This window comes from Struthio camelus, chromosome 19 (assembly GCF_040807025.1).
Source record: "Struthio camelus isolate bStrCam1 chromosome 19, bStrCam1.hap1, whole genome shotgun sequence".
Lineage (NCBI taxonomy): Eukaryota > Metazoa > Chordata > Aves > Struthioniformes > Struthionidae > Struthio > Struthio camelus.
The window spans coordinates 15,380,121-15,397,413 of NC_090960.1; the positions used below are offsets into that span (position 1 = coordinate 15,380,121).

At 51.8% G+C, this 17,293-nt stretch overlaps 3 non-coding genes across 3 annotated transcripts; all 3 read right to left on the reverse strand.

The window, feature by feature from the left end:
• Window positions 1-1,860: 1,860 nt before the first annotated feature.
• On the reverse strand, window positions 1,861-1,942 carry TRNAS-GCU (transfer RNA serine (anticodon GCU)). The gene has a single exon. It is a non-coding gene; the product is annotated as a tRNA-Ser (tRNA).
• Window positions 1,943-7,116: 5,174 nt separating this feature from the next.
• TRNAS-GCU (transfer RNA serine (anticodon GCU)) lies at window positions 7,117-7,198 on the reverse strand. The gene has a single exon. It is a non-coding gene; the product is annotated as a tRNA-Ser (tRNA).
• A 5,173-nt stretch (window positions 7,199-12,371) lies between these two features.
• On the reverse strand, window positions 12,372-12,453 carry TRNAS-GCU (transfer RNA serine (anticodon GCU)). Its single transcript has one exon. It is a non-coding gene; the product is annotated as a tRNA-Ser (tRNA).
• Window positions 12,454-17,293: the final 4,840 nt, after the last annotated feature.

Here is a 17,293-nt window from a genome sequence, read left to right on the forward strand (position 1 = left end):
CTTACTACTCCTTTGCCTTCTTCTCAGAATAAATGGAATTCAATTTAGGTTCCGGTCAGAGCAGAAACAATTTATTACTATAGCTATAGGGGAGAGCCGAGAGCAGCGGCTGCCCTAATGAGGCTGTTAAAGAGTTAATATACCTTTGGATTATACAACTTGTCCTTCACAGGACAACAGGTGTGCGTGCGTGTGTGCGTGTGTGTGTGTGTGTGTGTGTGTGCGTGTGTGTGTGTGGATCAGCAGCAAAAAGGGAGTGAATCACTTCAGGAGAGGAGGTTCCAGCAAAACAGATAGTAGAATTTTTTACAGTCAATACATGGCTTCGATAGCTAGGAACACGGACGTCAGCAAGGTCATTGCAGATGTTATTTGTTTTTGTTTTTGTTTTTGTTTTTCCTAGGTGTATTTGCTAGAAAGGCCTGCAAAGGCCTGTGAGGCGTCAACTATTTCAATTCCACCGGCATTAACCGCTTTACTTCCATACTCCCCACTTTGCGACTTCCAACCTCACGTCATGTTAAAGGTCTAGAGTACGGTAAAGGGGCTACAGACAACCTGCTCACAACTCCCGGGAAGCCCGGGCCGATCACTGCGTAGGCCGTGCTGTCCCATCACCCTTTCTTGCCTCTAGCCTTCATAATAGTTCGTAGCCATTAGTTCAAGTACTTCTTCCTTTTCTTTGTCTCTAGCCGTTAATATATTTAGCGTCATTATTTGGGCCTACGCTTGAGTTACACCCGGTTGTGTTTTTTTACGCATCAATCTGCTACAACATAACATTAACTGAAGCAATACATTCACAGTTACCAAGGTCAATAATCCTAATAAAATGTACTTTTACACCATCTTGGACCGTTTCCCTAACCGTCTGCTTCAGTCTGGGAGCCAACCCTACCAATCAAAAGGGTTTTTTCAGCTACTTTAGGCAAGACTGCTGTGGCGTCTTTAATTTTGTTGGCCTCTCGTATGATTTGACCACCTCAGTCAATACAGGTACAACAGGTGGTGTTGATGAAGGCACACGCGCCTCCTTGAGAAAGTGCTAGTACGTCCAGGGCAGTTCTACTTCCAGCCACAATGTTTGCCAGTGAAGAAATTTCAGTCTGCGTATGCTGTACAGGACTTAATGTTCATCCAGACCTTGTTCTAGCGTGGCTGAGATACTGATGATGGCCTTTCCTAACTCAGTTATTCCAAGAGAGGGCAGTACAGCATTGGGCAAGTTGAAGAAACCAGCTTTTTTGTTATGCAGAAGGATTATTGCTGCTCCTTTTTATAGTTTTATGGGTGAAGCCTCCTTGATTATGCACCGGTGACTGGTGTATGTATAGAAATACTTGGGATAATATAATGCAGGTAGTTTTTAAAAATATTGTTAAATAATTTACTTTGCCCAAGATGTTGGCTGATTTATGCCAAGAGTTCAGCTCTAGAGCACCTGTGTGCAGGGATCGTAGTTTCTCTCTCTCTGTCTCGCTGAAAGCACGTGGGAGACCAGGGGACAATGCTGCTCTCTCTGGCTACTGCCTGGAAACCCCTGGCTCCTCTGGCTCCGATTGCCTGAGCCCTCCCCTCCCGGCTTCACTGCCCGGGCGCACCTGGGCCTGTCCCAGGCACAGGGAGCTCTTGAGCAGGGACATGGCCAGGGACATGCCTCGTGAAAGGCTTTGTGTTTGATGGGGCTGTGCAAACCCTGGAGGTGGGGAGAGAGTAGGGGAGGGGGACACTCCCTTCCTGGGGAGGTGTCACCTGCCCTGCTTGGTAGACAAGAGCCTGACAAATGGGCGCTTGTCAGAAACAGCATGGGAAGAGCGGCCCCTGCTCCAGAAGGCTCCTTCTGGGCTGGTCCCTGGGCTCCGACGAGGATGGGATTTGAACCCATGCGTGCAGAGCACAATGGATTAGCAGTCCATCGCCTTCACCACTCGGCCACCTCGTCAGCCTGCTGTGGCCGTGGCGCAGCTGTGGCCGTGGCTGCGGCAGCAGCTGCTGCTGCCGCCACTGCCAGCACCGCCACTGCCAGCACCGCCACAGAGACTTGTGAACAAGGAGGACTGGCAGGTTCAGGACTGTCTGTTGGGCAGGAGTCCCTGCCAGGAGGGAGGATAGGACTGAAAAGCGCAGTGCTCTGCTGAACTCCTCCCCCAGGCCAGTAGGGTCGGGTCAAACAGGTGAACAAGGAGGATGAGGGACAGACTGGTCCCTGCTGGGGAGCCAGGGACCTGCCTCACGGAGGCAGGGTGCAATAATGTGTGGGTGGGGCAGGCTTCTACCTCTCCGGCCACCTCCCTCCCTCACCCTCTGGACCTTCTCCCAGTACCTGTCTTCCCCACAGCAGTGGGCCTCTTCCTCTCCGCACCCCGCTGTTCTTTGGCAGTCCGAGGGTAGCTGCCAGCAGCGTTGCAGGTCCAGGGATGCCTCGGAGCTCATGGAGGCCCGCACGCGTGAGCAGCTTCGCTGCACGCAATGGGATGCACACAATGTGGGAGGAGAGACCCACAATGTGGGTTGGCTGAGGGGCTCTGAGCTCATAATGCCATCCTGCAAGCACATCCCTTGCATCACAAGTGCCTGGGGCTGGGTTAAAAAAAAAGGGGGAGGGGTGGGGAGGGGTGGGACCGTGCCCCTGCCTGGCAGTCTGGCTGGATCTGAATGCAGCAGGATCCTTGTGTGTGGGAGGGCAGAGAGGGGCTGTGTGCAGTGGAAAGGGCTCAAGGGGTAGGATCTGCGTGTGTGTGACCGACCAACAACCCCTACGATGGGAGAAGGCTCAGAAGGCAAGGCGCCCCGTAAATCCCAAGGACAGTGTAGGATGCAGCTCGCGACCCACAGCTGTTGCACAGAGAACTAACGTTATCTCAAGACAAAGGGGACCAAAGGGTGGCCTTCGTCCCAGATAAGCAGCCATATCCGTTACCTGGACCTGGCGTAAGTGGGTTTTTTTCTTTTTTTTTTCAGAGCTGACCAAAAGGAAGTGAATGCCTCCCTGAGATTAGCCAGACCAGCATGTGGAAAGTGTATATGTGGCTCAGCCCAAGAGAGAGTATGAAGCCTCAACAGCTAACAGAGAAATTTTGAAGAGAGCAACGGGCTTGAGCTGGCATCAACCCACGCATTCCTTCCCGGCGACTGGGGACGCCCAGCGTTGTGACGGCGAGCGTATTTGAGACCGGTAATGGCAATCACGTTGGTGCTGTGATTGATCTGTCTAGCTAGATTTTGTTAGGCGTGTACACTTGAATTGTGATTTCAGTATATTGCTGAATCACTCTGCTAAATCAAAAACCCTGTGTAACATCAAATTCCCCCCACCCCCCAAACAAACTGTTATATTAGACATTGCACTCTCCGTACGCGTGGAATATCTAGAAGAACCTGGTCAGGGAGTACTGGACTCTGACAAGGTGTTTGGTTAGAGGTGTTGGGGATTTGTAAGGGGGACCAGCAGCGGTTGTCTGAAACAGATACCAGAGGTCTCAAGGGGGAGGTTTGTTTCCATCAGGGTGTGCTTGTTTGGGGTGGGGGTGGGTGTGGGTGTGGGATTTATAAGGGGGACGAGAGGTCGCCTAAATGGGACCCCATCAGATCACAGGAAAAGTAGAATTTCAGGTGCACCTAGGGAGGAGTAACCCCCTTCACCAGTACATGCTGGGGGCTGACTTGCTGGAAAGCAGCCCTGCAGGGAAGGAACTGGGAGTCCTAGTGGACAAGCTGACCGTGAGCCAGCCGCGTGCCCTTGTGGCAAAGGCGGCCAGTGGTATCCTGGGCTGCATTAGGAAGAGTGCTGCCAGGAGATCGATGCGAGTGATCCTTCCCTTCTGCTCACCACTTGTGACACCACGTCTGGAGTCCTGCATCCAGTTCTGGGCTCTGCAGTACAAGAGAGATAAGGAGCTACTGGCGCGAGTCCGGCAAAGGGCCAATAAGATGATTAAGGGACTAGAGCATCTCTCCTCTGAGAAGGGGGGGCTGAGAGAGCTGGGACTGTTTAGCCTGGAGAAGTCTGAGGGGGGACCTTAGCAATCTGTATAAGTGTCTGAAGGGAGGGTGTAAAGAAGACCGAGGCGGACTCTTCAGTGGTACCCGGGGATGGGACGAGAGGCAATGGTCTCAAACTGAAAGACAAGAAGTTCCGTCTGAATCTAAGGAAAAGCTTTTTTACTGTGAGGGTGACTGAGCCCTGGAATGGGTTGCCCAGAGAGGTTGTGGAGTCTCCATCCTTGGGCATAATTCAAAAGCCGTTCGGACACGGTCCTGAGTAGCGTGCTCTAGGTGACTCTGCTTGAGCAGGGGTGCCGGACTAAATGATCTCCAGAGGTCTCTTCCAACCTCCACCGTTGTGACATTCTGTGAAGAGAGGGTAAGCACAGAGGTGTAAGTTTTGCTGGGCTGGAATAGCGTGCCAGGGCCAATGTAGGGGCCAAAGGGAACTTCTCTGTGTGCGCTTAGTGTTTGTGGTAGGTGAGCGGCCTGGCCAGAATCACATTTCTTGTGCAGTCTGCAAGTAGGAACGGTGCCAGCTTTTGAAGAGCAAGGAAGCGCAAATGAGCAGTTGTTGTGGGGCCGGAACAGGCATGCCAAGGCAACAGTAGGAGCTCAAGGGAACTTGGCTTTGCGCCCTTGTTTGGGGTCGTGCCCCTTAGCCAGAACTGTGTTTGTTCTGAGAGTCAGTTGGTGGGGGTGGTGTCATTTGGGGAGAGAGAGGCAAGCATGGAGATATGGGTGTGGTGGGGCTGGAATAGGACTGCCAGCGCCGTTGCAGGGGCCCAAGAGAACTTGGCTGTGAGCCCTTGTTAGTGGGGAAGGCAGGTGTCTGGGCCACAGCGGTGTTGTGTCCCAGGAAAACTTGTCTGCGAGCGCTTGTTAGTGAGGGTGGTAGGTAACGGCCCTTGCCAGAACAACGTTTGTACTGTGAACTGCCTGTAGTCAGTTTGGGAAGAGCAAGGAAGCACAGAAATTGTATTTTTGTGGCGCTGCTATAGGCATTTCAGGGTCAGTGTGGACACCCAAGAGAACTTGGCTGCGAGCGCGTGTTTGCGGCTGTGGTGGGTGAGCTGTTTGGCACAAAATACGTTCCTGTTGCAAACCTCTCGGGGCTTTTCCGAACCCTGCCAGGTTATTTCCCGGACTACTTATAACTTGCTAAACGCAATGGGAACGATTCAGAGAGGAGCCAAGCACTTGGAAGAAGTGGTCTGAGCCAGCCTCCCGAATCTTCTCATCTTGGGTAGGTCTCTCTCTCTCTCTCTCTCTCTTACTACTCCTTTGCCTTCTTCTCAGAATAAATGGAATTCAATTTAGGTTCCGGTCAGAGCAGAAACAATTTATTACTATAGCTATAGGGGAGAGCCGAGAGCAGCGGCTGCCCTAATGAGGCTGTTAAAGAGTTAATATACCTTTGGATTATACAACTTGTCCTTCACAGGACAACAGGTGTGCGTGCGTGTGTGCGTGTGTGTGTGTGTGTGTGTGTGTGCGTGTGTGTGTGTGGATCAGCAGCAAAAAGGGAGTGAATCACTTCAGGAGAGGAGGTTCCAGCAAAACAGATAGTAGAATTTTTTACAGTCAATACATGGCTTCGATAGCTAGGAACACGGACGTCAGCAAGGTCATTGCAGATGTTATTTGTTTTTGTTTTTGTTTTTGTTTTTCCTAGGTGTATTTGCTAGAAAGGCCTGCAAAGGCCTGTGAGGCGTCAACTATTTCAATTCCACCGGCATTAACCGCTTTACTTCCATACTCCCCACTTTGCGACTTCCAACCTCACGTCATGTTAAAGGTCTAGAGTACGGTAAAGGGGCTACAGACAACCTGCTCACAACTCCCGGGAAGCCCGGGCCGATCACTGCGTAGGCCGTGCTGTCCCATCACCCTTTCTTGCCTCTAGCCTTCATAATAGTTCGTAGCCATTAGTTCAAGTACTTCTTCCTTTTCTTTGTCTCTAGCCGTTAATATATTTAGCGTCATTATTTGGGCCTACGCTTGAGTTACACCCGGTTCTGTTTTTTTACGCATCAATCTGCTACAACATAACATTAACTGAAGCAATACATTCACAGTTACCAAGGTCAATAATCCTAATAAAATGTACTTTTACACCATCTTGGACCGTTTCCCTAACCGTCTGCTTCAGTCTGGGAGCCAACCCTACCAATCAAAAGGGTTTTTTCAGCTACTTTAGGCAAGACTGCTGTGGCGTCTTTAATTTTGTTGGCCTCTCGTATGATTTGACCACCTCAGTCAATACAGGTACAACAGGTGGTGTTGATGAAGGCACACGCGCCTCCTTGAGAAAGTGCTAGTACGTCCAGGGCAGTTCTACTTCCAGCCACAATGTTTGCCAGTGAAGAAATTTCAGTCTGCGTATGCTGTACAGGACTTAATGTTCATCCAGACCTTGTTCTAGCGTGGCTGAGATACTGATGATGGCCTTTCCTAACTCAGTTATTCCAAGAGAGGGCAGTACAGCATTGGGCAAGTTGAAGAAACCAGCTTTTTTGTTATGCAGAAGGATTATTGCTGCTCCTTTTTATAGTTTTATGGGTGAAGCCTCCTTGATTATGCACCGGTGACTGGTGTATGTATAGAAATACTTGGGATAATATAATGCAGGTAGTTTTTAAAAATATTGTTAAATAATTTACTTTGCCCAAGATGTTGGCTGATTTATGCCAAGAGTTCAGCTCTAGAGCACCTGTGTGCAGGGATCGTAGTTTCTCTCTCTCTGTCTCGCTGAAAGCACGTGGGAGACCAGGGGACAATGCTGCTCTCTCTGGCTACTGCCTGGAAACCCCTGGCTCCTCTGGCTCCGATTGCCTGAGCCCTCCCCTCCCGGCTTCACTGCCCGGGCGCACCTGGGCCTGTCCCAGGCACAGGGAGCTCTTGAGCAGGGACATGGCCAGGGACATGCCTCGTGAAAGGCTTTGTGTTTGATGGGGCTGTGCAAACCCTGGAGGTGGGGAGAGAGTAGGGGAGGGGGACACTCCCTTCCTGGGGAGGTGTCACCTGCCCTGCTTGGTAGACAAGAGCCTGACAAATGGGCGCTTGTCAGAAACAGCATGGGAAGAGCGGCCCCTGCTCCAGAAGGCTCCTTCTGGGCTGGTCCCTGGGCTCCGACGAGGATGGGATTTGAACCCATGCGTGCAGAGCACAATGGATTAGCAGTCCATCGCCTTCACCACTCGGCCACCTCGTCAGCCTGCTGTGGCCGTGGCGCAGCTGTGGCCGTGGCTGCGGCAGCAGCTGCTGCTGCCGCCACTGCCAGCACCGCCACTGCCAGCACCGCCACAGAGACTTGTGAACAAGGAGGACTGGCAGGTTCAGGACTGTCTGTTGGGCAGGAGTCCCTGCCAGGAGGGAGGATAGGACTGAAAAGCGCAGTGCTCTGCTGAACTCCTCCCCCAGGCCAGTAGGGTCGGGTCAAACAGGTGAACAAGGAGGATGAGGGACAGACTGGTCCCTGCTGGGGAGCCAGGGACCTGCCTCACGGAGGCAGGGTGCAATAATGTGTGGGTGGGGCAGGCTTCTACCTCTCCGGCCACCTCCCTCCCTCACCCTCTGGACCTTCTCCCAGTACCTGTCTTCCCCACAGCAGTGGGCCTCTTCCTCTCCGCACCCCGCTGTTCTTTGGCAGTCCGAGGGTAGCTGCCAGCAGCGTTGCAGGTCCAGGGATGCCTCGGAGCTCATGGAGGCCCGCACGCGTGAGCAGCTTCGCTGCACGCAATGGGATGCACACAATGTGGGAGGAGAGACCCACAATGTGGGTTGGCTGAGGGGCTCTGAGCTCATAATGCCATCCTGCAAGCACATCCCTTGCATCACAAGTGCCTGGGGCTGGGTTAAAAGAAAAGGGGGAGGGGTGGGGAGGGGTGGGGCCGTGCCCCTGCCTGGCAGTCTGGCTGGATCTGAATGCAGCAGGATCCTTGTGTGTGGGAGGGCAGAGAGGGGCTGTGTGCAGTGGAAAGGGCTCAAGGGGTAGGATCTGCGTGTGTGTGACCGACCAACAACCCCTACGATGGGAGAAGGCTCAGAAGGCAAGGCGCCCCGTAAATCCCAAGGACAGTGTAGGATGCAGCTCGCGACCCACAGCTGTTGCACAGAGAACTAACGTTATCTCAAGACAAAGGGGACCAAAGGGTGGCCTTCGTCCCAGATAAGCAGCCATATCCGTTACCTGGACCTGGCGTAAGTGGGTTTTTTTCTTTTTTTTTTCAGAGCTGACCAAAAGGAAGTGAATGCCTCCCTGAGATTAGCCAGACCAGCATGTGGAAAGTGTATATGTGGCTCAGCCCAAGAGAGAGTATGAAGCCTCAACAGCTAACAGAGAAATTTTGAAGAGAGCAACGGGCTTGAGCTGGCATCAACCCACGCATTCCTTCCCGGCGACTGGGGACGCCCAGCGTTGTGACGGCGAGCGTATTTGAGACCGGTAATGGCAATCACGTTGGTGCTGTGATTGATCTGTCTAGCTAGATTTTGTTAGGCGTGTACACTTGAATTGTGATTTCAGTATATTGCTGAATCACTCTGCTAAATCAAAAACCCTGTGTAACATCAAATTCCCCCCACCCCCCAAACAAACTGTTATATTAGACATTGCACTCTCCGTACGCGTGGAATATCTAGAAGAACCTGGTCAGGGAGTACTGGACTCTGACAAGGTGTTTGGTTAGAGGTGTTGGGGATTTGTAAGGGGGACCAGCAGCGGTTGTCTGAAACAGATACCAGAGGTCTCAAGGGGGAGGTTTGTTTCCATCAGGGTGTGCTTGTTTGGGGTGGGGGTGGGTGTGGGTGTGGGATTTATAAGGGGGACGAGAGGTCGCCTAAATGGGACCCCATCAGATCACAGGAAAAGTAGAATTTCAGGTGCACCTAGGGAGGAGTAACCCCCTTCACCAGTACATGCTGGGGGCTGACTTGCTGGAAAGCAGCCCTGCAGGGAAGGAACTGGGAGTCCTAGTGGACAAGCTGACCGTGAGCCAGCCGCGTGCCCTTGTGGCAAAGGCGGCCAGTGGTATCCTGGGCTGCATTAGGAAGAGTGCTGCCAGGAGATCGATGCGAGTGATCCTTCCCTTCTGCTCACCACTTGTGACACCACGTCTGGAGTCCTGCATCCAGTTCTGGGCTCTGCAGTACAAGAGAGATAAGGAGCTACTGGCGCGAGTCCGGCAAAGGGCCAATAAGATGATTAAGGGACTAGAGCATCTCTCCTCTGAGAAGGGGGGGCTGAGAGAGCTGGGACTGTTTAGCCTGGAGAAGTCTGAGGGGGGACCTTAGCAATCTGTATAAGTGTCTGAAGGGAGGGTGTAAAGAAGACCGAGGCGGACTCTTCAGTGGTACCCGGGGATGGGACGAGAGGCAATGGTCTCAAACTGAAAGACAAGAAGTTCCGTCTGAATCTAAGGAAAAGCTTTTTTACTGTGAGGGTGACTGAGCCCTGGAATGGGTTGCCCAGAGAGGTTGTGGAGTCTCCATCCTTGGGCATAATTCAAAAGCCGTTCGGACACGGTCCTGAGTAGCGTGCTCTAGGTGACTCTGCTTGAGCAGGGGTGCCGGACTAAATGATCTCCAGAGGTCTCTTCCAACCTCCACCGTTGTGACATTCTGTGAAGAGAGGGTAAGCACAGAGGTGTAAGTTTTGCTGGGCTGGAATAGCGTGCCAGGGCCAATGTAGGGGCCAAAGGGAACTTCTCTGTGTGCGCTTAGTGTTTGTGGTAGGTGAGCGGCCTGGCCAGAATCACATTTCTTGTGCAGTCTGCAAGTAGGAACGGTGCCAGCTTTTGAAGAGCAAGGAAGCGCAAATGAGCAGTTGTTGTGGGGCCGGAACAGGCATGCCAAGGCAACAGTAGGAGCTCAAGGGAACTTGGCTTTGCGCCCTTGTTTGGGGTCGTGCCCCTTAGCCAGAACTGTGTTTGTTCTGAGAGTCAGTTGGTGGGGGTGGTGTCATTTGGGGAGAGAGAGGCAAGCATGGAGATATGGGTGTGGTGGGGCTGGAATAGGACTGCCAGCGCCGTTGCAGGGGCCCAAGAGAACTTGGCTGTGAGCCCTTGTTAGTGGGGAAGGCAGGTGTCTGGGCCACAGCGGTGTTGTGTCCCAGGAAAACTTGTCTGCGAGCGCTTGTTAGTGAGGGTGGTAGGTAACGGCCCTTGCCAGAACAACGTTTGTACTGTGAACTGCCTGTAGTCAGTTTGGGAAGAGCAAGGAAGCACAGAAATTGTATTTTTGTGGCGCTGCTATAGGCATTTCAGGGTCAGTGTGGACACCCAAGAGAACTTGGCTGCGAGCGCGTGTTTGCGGCTGTGGTGGGTGAGCTGTTTGGCACAAAATACGTTCCTGTTGCAAACCTCTCGGGGCTTTTCCGAACCCTGCCAGGTTATTTCCTGGACTACTTATGACTTGCTAAACGCAATGGGAACGATTCAGAGAGGAGCCAAGCACTTGGAAGAAGTGGTCTGAGCCAGCCTCCCGAATCTTCTCATCTTGGGTAGGTCTCTCTCTCTCTCTCTCTCTCTTACTACTCCTTTGCCTTCTTCTCAGAATAAATGGAATTCAATTTAGGTTCCGGTCAGAGCAGAAACAATTTATTACTATAGCTATAGGGGAGAGCCGAGAGCAGCGGCTGCCCTAATGAGGCTGTTAAAGAGTTAATATACCTTTGGATTATACAACTTGTCCTTCACAGGACAACAGGTGTGCGTGCGTGTGTGCGTGTGTGTGTGTGTGTGTGTGTGTGCGTGTGTGTGTGTGGATCAGCAGCAAAAAGGGAGTGAATCACTTCAGGAGAGGAGGTTCCAGCAAAACAGATAGTAGAATTTTTTACAGTCAATACATGGCTTCGATAGCTAGGAACACGGACGTCAGCAAGGTCATTGCAGATGTTATTTGTTTTTGTTTTTGTTTTTGTTTTTCCTAGGTGTATTTGCTAGATAGGCCTGCAAAGGCCTGTGAGGCGTCAACTATTTCAATTCCACCGGCATTAACCGCTTTACTTCCATACTCCCCACTTTGCGACTTCCAACCTCACGTCATGTTAAAGGTCTAGAGTACGGTAAAGGGGCTACAGACAACCTGCTCACAACTCCCGGGAAGCCCGGGCCGATCACTGCGTAGGCCGTGCTGTCCCATCACCCTTTCTTGCCTCTAGCCTTCATAATAGTTCGTAGCCATTAGTTCAAGTACTTCTTCCTTTTCTTTGTCTCTAGCCGTTAATATATTTAGCGTCATTATTTGGGCCTACGCTTGAGTTACACCCGGTTGTGTTTTTTTACGCATCAATCTGCTAAACATAACATTAACTGAAGCAATACATTCACAGTTACCAAGGTCAATAATCCTAATAAAATGTACTTTTACACCATCTTGGACCGTTTCCCTAACCGTCTGCTTCAGTCTGGGAGCCAACCCTACCAATCAAAAGGGTTTTTTCAGCTACTTTAGGCAAGACTGCTGTGGCGTCTTTAATTTTGTTGGCCTCTCGTATGATTTGACCACCTCAGTCAATACAGGTACAACAGGTGGTGTTGATGAAGGCACACGCGCCTCCTTGAGAAAGTGCTAGTACGTCCAGGGCAGTTCTACTTCCAGCCACAATGTTTGCCAGTGAAGAAATTTCAGTCTGCGTATGCTGTACAGGACTTAATGTTCATCCAGACCTTGTTCTAGCGTGGCTGAGATACTGATGATGGCCTTTCCTAACTCAGTTATTCCAAGAGAGGGCAGTACAGCATTGGGCAAGTTGAAGAAACCAGCTTTTTTGTTATGCAGAAGGATTATTGCTGCTCCTTTTTATAGTTTTATGGGTGAAGCCTCCTTGATTATGCACCGGTGACTGGTGTATGTATAGAAATACTTGGGATAATATAATGCAGGTAGTTTTTAAAAATATTGTTAAATAATTTACTTTGCCCAAGATGTTGGCTGATTTATGCCAAGAGTTCAGCTCTAGAGCACCTGTGTGCAGGGATCGTAGTTTCTCTCTCTCTGTCTCGCTGAAAGCACGTGGGAGACCAGGGGACAATGCTGCTCTCTCTGGCTACTGCCTGGAAACCCCTGGCTCCTCTGGCTCCGATTGCCTGAGCCCTCCCCTCCCGGCTTCACTGCCCGGGCGCACCTGGGCCTGTCCCAGGCACAGGGAGCTCTTGAGCAGGGACATGGCCAGGGACATGCCTCGTGAAAGGCTTTGTGTTTGATGGGGCTGTGCAAACCCTGGAGGTGGGGAGAGAGTAGGGGAGGGGGACACTCCCTTCCTGGGGAGGTGTCACCTGCCCTGCTTGGTAGACAAGAGCCTGACAAATGGGCGCTTGTCAGAAACAGCATGGGAAGAGCGGCCCCTGCTCCAGAAGGCTCCTTCTGGGCTGGTCCCTGGGCTCCGACGAGGATGGGATTTGAACCCATGCGTGCAGAGCACAATGGATTAGCAGTCCATCGCCTTCACCACTCGGCCACCTCGTCAGCCTGCTGTGGCCGTGGCGCAGCTGTGGCCGTGGCTGCGGCAGCAGCTGCTGCTGCCGCCACTGCCAGCACCGCCACTGCCAGCACCGCCACAGAGACTTGTGAACAAGGAGGACTGGCAGGTTCAGGACTGTCTGTTGGGCAGGAGTCCCTGCCAGGAGGGAGGATAGGACTGAAAAGCGCAGTGCTCTGCTGAACTCCTCCCCCAGGCCAGTAGGGTCGGGTCAAACAGGTGAACAAGGAGGATGAGGGACAGACTGGTCCCTGCTGGGGAGCCAGGGACCTGCCTCACGGAGGCAGGGTGCAATAATGTGTGGGTGGGGCAGGCTTCTACCTCTCCGGCCACCTCCCTCCCTCACCCTCTGGACCTTCTCCCAGTACCTGTCTTCCCCACAGCAGTGGGCCTCTTCCTCTCCGCACCCCGCTGTTCTTTGGCAGTCCGAGGGTAGCTGCCAGCAGCGTTGCAGGTCCAGGGATGCCTCGGAGCTCATGGAGGCCCGCACGCGTGAGCAGCTTCGCTGCACGCAATGGGATGCACACAATGTGGGAGGAGAGACCCACAATGTGGGTTGGCTGAGGGGCTCTGAGCTCATAATGCCATCCTGCAAGCACATCCCTTGCATCACAAGTGCCTGGGGCTGGGTTAAAAAAAAAGGGGGAGGGGTGGGGAGGGGTGGGACCGTGCCCCTGCCTGGCAGTCTGGCTGGATCTGAATGCAGCAGGATCCTTGTGTGTGGGAGGGCAGAGAGGGGCTGTGTGCAGTGGAAAGGGCTCAAGGGGTAGGATCTGCGTGTGTGTGACCGACCAACAACCCCTACGATGGGAGAAGGCTCAGAAGGCAAGGCGCCCCGTAAATCCCAAGGACAGTGTAGGATGCAGCTCGCGACCCACAGCTGTTGCACAGAGAACTAACGTTATCTCAAGACAAAGGGGACCAAAGGGTGGCCTTCGTCCCAGATAAGCAGCCATATCCGTTACCTGGACCTGGCGTAAGTGGGTTTTTTTCTTTTTTTTTTCAGAGCTGACCAAAAGGAAGTGAATGCCTCCCTGAGATTAGCCAGACCAGCATGTGGAAAGTGTATATGTGGCTCAGCCCAAGAGAGAGTATGAAGCCTCAACAGCTAACAGAGAAATTTTGAAGAGAGCAACGGGCTTGAGCTGGCATCAACCCACGCATTCCTTCCCGGCGACTGGGGACGCCCAGCGTTGTGACGGCGAGCGTATTTGAGACCGGTAATGGCAATCACGTTGGTGCTGTGATTGATCTGTCTAGCTAGATTTTGTTAGGCGTGTACACTTGAATTGTGATTTCAGTATATTGCTGAATCACTCTGCTAAATCAAAAACCCTGTGTAACATCAAATTCCCCCCACCCCCCAAACAAACTGTTATATTAGACATTGCACTCTCCGTACGCGTGGAATATCTAGAAGAACCTGGTCAGGGAGTACTGGACTCTGACAAGGTGTTTGGTTAGAGGTGTTGGGGATTTGTAAGGGGGACCAGCAGCGGTTGTCTGAAACAGATACCAGAGGTCTCAAGGGGGAGGTTTGTTTCCATCAGGGTGTGCTTGTTTGGGGTGGGGGTGGGTGTGGGTGTGGGATTTATAAGGGGGACGAGAGGTCGCCTAAATGGGACCCCATCAGATCACAGGAAAAGTAGAATTTCAGGTGCACCTAGGGAGGAGTAACCCCCTTCACCAGTACATGCTGGGGGCTGACTTGCTGGAAAGCAGCCCTGCAGGGAAGGAACTGGGAGTCCTAGTGGACAAGCTGACCGTGAGCCAGCCGCGTGCCCTTGTGGCAAAGGCGGCCAGTGGTATCCTGGGCTGCATTAGGAAGAGTGCTGCCAGGAGATCGATGCGAGTGATCCTTCCCTTCTGCTCACCACTTGTGACACCACGTCTGGAGTCCTGCATCCAGTTCTGGGCTCTGCAGTACAAGAGAGATAAGGAGCTACTGGCGCGAGTCCGGCAAAGGGCCAATAAGATGATTAAGGGACTAGAGCATCTCTCCTCTGAGAAGGGGGGGCTGAGAGAGCTGGGACTGTTTAGCCTGGAGAAGTCTGAGGGGGGACCTTAGCAATCTGTATAAGTGTCTGAAGGGAGGGTGTAAAGAAGACCGAGGCGGACTCTTCAGTGGTACCCGGGGATGGGACGAGAGGCAATGGTCTCAAACTGAAAGACAAGAAGTTCCGTCTGAATCTAAGGAAAAGCTTTTTTACTGTGAGGGTGACTGAGCCCTGGAATGGGTTGCCCAGAGAGGTTGTGGAGTCTCCATCCTTGGGCATAATTCAAAAGCCGTTCGGACACGGTCCTGAGTAGCGTGCTCTAGGTGACTCTGCTTGAGCAGGGGTGCCGGACTAAATGATCTCCAGAGGTCTCTTCCAACCTCCACCGTTGTGACATTCTGTGAAGAGAGGGTAAGCACAGAGGTGTAAGTTTTGCTGGGCTGGAATAGCGTGCCAGGGCCAATGTAGGGGCCAAAGGGAACTTCTCTGTGTGCGCTTAGTGTTTGTGGTAGGTGAGCGGCCTGGCCAGAATCACATTTCTTGTGCAGTCTGCAAGTAGGAACGGTGCCAGCTTTTGAAGAGCAAGGAAGCGCAAATGAGCAGTTGTTGTGGGGCCGGAACAGGCATGCCAAGGCAACAGTAGGAGCTCAAGGGAACTTGGCTTTGCGCCCTTGTTTGGGGTCGTGCCCCTTAGCCAGAACTGTGTTTGTTCTGAGAGTCAGTTGGTGGGGGTGGTGTCATTTGGGGAGAGAGAGGCAAGCATGGAGATATGGGTGTGGTGGGGCTGGAATAGGACTGCCAGCGCCGTTGCAGGGGCCCAAGAGAACTTGGCTGTGAGCCCTTGTTAGTGGGGAAGGCAGGTGTCTGGGCCACAGCGGTGTTGTGTCCCAGGAAAACTTGTCTGCGAGCGCTTGTTAGTGAGGGTGGTAGGTAACGGCCCTTGCCAGAACAACGTTTGTACTGTGAACTGCCTGTAGTCAGTTTGGGAAGAGCAAGGAAGCACAGAAATTGTATTTTTGTGGCGCTGCTATAGGCATTTCAGGGTCAGTGTGGACACCCAAGAGAACTTGGCTGCGAGCGCGTGTTTGCGGCTGTGGTGGGTGAGCTGTTTGGCACAAAATACGTTCCTGTTGCAAACCTCTCGGGGCTTTTCCGAACCCTGCCAGGTTATTTCCCGGACTACTTATAACTTGCTAAACGCAATGGGAACGATTCAGAGAGGAGCCAAGCACTTGGAAGAAGTGGTCTGAGCCAGCCTCCCGAATCTTCTCATCTTGGGTAGGTCTCTCTCTCTCTCTCTCTCTCTCTTACTACTCCTTTGCCTTCTTCTCAGAATAAATGGAATTCAATTTAGGTTCCGGTCAGAGCAGAAACAATTTATTACTATAGCTATAGGGGAGAGCCGAGAGCAGCGGCTGCCCTAATGAGGCTGTTAAAGAGTTAATATACCTTTGGATTATACAACTTGTCCTTCACAGGACAACAGGTGTGCGTGCGTGTGTGCGTGTGTGTGTGTGTGTGTGTGTGTGCGTGTGTGTGTGTGGATCAGCAGCAAAAAGGGAGTGAATCACTTCAGGAGAGGAGGTTCCAGCAAAACAGATAGTAGAATTTTTTACAGTCAATACATGGCTTCGATAGCTAGGAACACGGACGTCAGCAAGGTCATTGCAGATGTTATTTGTTTTTGTTTTTGTTTTTGTTTTTCCTAGGTGTATTTGCTAGAAAGGCCTGCAAAGGCCTGTGAGGCGTCAACTATTTCAATTCCACCGGCATTAACCGCTTTACTTCCATACTCCCCACTTTGCGACTTCCAACCTCACGTCATGTTAAAGGTCTAGAGTACGGTAAAGGGGCTACAGACAACCTGCTCACAACTCCCGGGAAGCCCGGGCCGATCACTGCGTAGGCCGTGCTGTCCCATCACCCTTTCTTGCCTCTAGCCTTCATAATAGTTCGTAGCCATTAGTTCAAGTACTTCTTCCTTTTCTTTGTCTCTAGCCGTTAATATATTTAGCGTCATTATTTGGGCCTACGCTTGAGTTACACCCGGTTCTGTTTTTTTACGCATCAATCTGCTACAACATAACATTAACTGAAGCAATACATTCACAGTTACCAAGGTCAATAATCCTAATAAAATGTACTTTTACACCATCTTGGACCGTTTCCCTAACCGTCTGCTTCAGTCTGGGAGCCAACCCTACCAATCAAAAGGGTTTTTTCAGCTACTTTAGGCAAGACTGCTGTGGCGTCTTTAATTTTGTTGGCCTCTCGTATGATTTGACCACCTCAGTCAATACAGGTACAACAGGTGGTGTTGATGAAGGCACACGCGCCTCCTTGAGAAAGTGCTAGTACGTCCAGGGCAGTTCTACTTCCAGCCACAATGTTTGCCAGTGAAGAAATTTCAGTCTGCGTATGCTGTACAGGACTTAATGTTCATCCAGACCTTGTTCTAGCGTGGCTGAGATACTGATGATGGCCTTTCCTAACTCAGTTATTCCAAGAGAGGGCAGTACAGCATTGGGCAAGTTGAAGAAACCAGCTTTTTTGTTATGCAGAAGGATTATTGCTGCTCCTTTTTATAGTTTTGTGGGTGAAGCCTCCTTGATTATGCACCGGTGACTGGTGTATGTATAGAAATACTTGGGATAATATAATGCAGGTAGTTTTTAAAAATATTGTTAAATAATTTACTTTGCCCAAGATGTTGGCTGATTTATGCCAAGAGTTCAGCTCTAGAGCACCTGTGTGCAGGGATCGTAGTTTCTCTCTCTCTGTCTCGCTGAAAGCACGTGGGAGACCAGGGGACAATGCTGCTCTCTCTGGC